The sequence below is a fragment of the Penaeus monodon genome, chromosome 34 (assembly GCF_015228065.2).
Source record: "Penaeus monodon isolate SGIC_2016 chromosome 34, NSTDA_Pmon_1, whole genome shotgun sequence".
Lineage (NCBI taxonomy): Eukaryota > Metazoa > Arthropoda > Malacostraca > Decapoda > Penaeidae > Penaeus > Penaeus monodon.
Window position 1 is genome coordinate 6,150,817 of NC_051419.1, and position 1,595 is coordinate 6,152,411.

The 1,595-nt window shown below is 36.9% G+C and overlaps 1 protein-coding gene across 1 annotated transcript in view; it reads right to left on the minus strand.

Annotated features, from left to right (window-relative positions):
- The window catches only part of LOC119594543 (UPF0488 protein C8orf33 homolog), a gene marked incomplete at its 5' end in the record, with an annotated part of 9,598 nt that overhangs the window by 7,445 nt on the left and 558 nt on the right, over positions 1-1,595 (minus strand).

The window sequence follows — 1,595 nt, forward strand, 5'->3', positions numbered from 1 at the left end:
CAGAGGTTTAAAATGGTCAAAATATCTCATCCATCTTGTCCTACTTGTTGGACATGGAATTCTGAATACAGAATCAGGATACATACCACCTCTACCAGTCCCTCAGGTATTGCCCCAGACAGAAGAGGGCAAAGGGCAGCAATAAAAACTAAGACAGCACGTACTACTGCATTTTTAGTTCCTGTTTATGGGAACTTGCCCCAAGTAGGGGACCAGGAGCTTGCCCTCAGTAGGGGGTTAGGAAGGTATGCTGTATTTGTAGAGTGATCTTTAGGAAATTTCAGCGGGATTTCTGCATGGCACATCTAGCAGCAGCAGGTGAACAAAAAGTTTGCATGTTTACCATTCGTAACTTTTTCAACAATTTTAATATTAATTTTCTCTTGTTTTATCAACTTCCTTTCATTCTTTTTTAATCTGTAGTTTGGCTCAGTTTTTTCATGTTTTTCACTTTCTTTCACCTTTTCATTGTGGAGTTTGGCTCGGGGTTTTCATTTTTTCACTTTTACATTGGGAAGTTTGATCTGGACCCTTGTTCAGATTTTGTATTTTTTAAATATTTTTCACTTCAGATTCCACTTCTCCCCTATGTGCTCCCCCCCTTCAACCCCCAATTCCCCAATGTGAACAAAATTTTTAAAGGTACCTAAACTCATATTTTATTACACAAATCATCAAAAGATCTTTATAATGACACCAAGATCATGGATTTTGGTTGAATAATAAAAAAATGACAAAATTTATAAATTTGGGCTTTGAAAGTTTTTCTGCCAAAGAATATAAAGGAATTATACAAGGTTTTGTGACCAAAACATAAACATGTCAGAATAACACGATAATTTTAACTTAATATCTTTTACCATTTATGAGATACACCCAACTGAAAAATTGTTTGCCACACTCAAAATATCAGGCTGCCATCAACCACTTTTCAAAGCTCCCACAGTTATCTGATGACCTGCTCATGATGATGCTTGTGACTCTGTTATAAACAAATTTCTCTGAAGCGAAATTGGTGGAAATTTCAAGACTGACAACAATTTATACATTGAACTCAAGAAATTATCAAAAGAAATTTGAAGTTTCTAATAACTTTTGGGCTCGTTTCAGTCACAGTGAATGATATGAAATGCAACACAAATAAACTTGAAGCGATGCCAACATGCCACGCTCCACCTTGTTGTGTGCCATTCAGTTCGGCCAAAAAAAATTGTGTTCTGTTCCTCAGAATTTCATAAAAATAAACATGCTTTAAGTTAGAACTATATTAGATAGTTTGTGTAGGATTCGGTACAATAGAAGTTGGAAATTTTTTGTATTCAATTTGTCCTCAATGTTTGCACAGCTGACAACGGACAACAACTGCACGGATTTGAAAAATTGAAAACGGCTGAAGTTCAACTGTCTAATGACATAATTTGAATAAACCCCCCCTCAGAATTCATTGCAAAAAGCCCCTAAAATAACTCTTTTCCGGAGGAAATTCTGAGGGGCGTGGCCAAGCCTGGAGCACAGGAAATGGCAGAAATCTGAGCCGCTTCCTCACAGTATAATCATGTACCTATCATAGGAACCCCCACGATTGAAGGGGATAG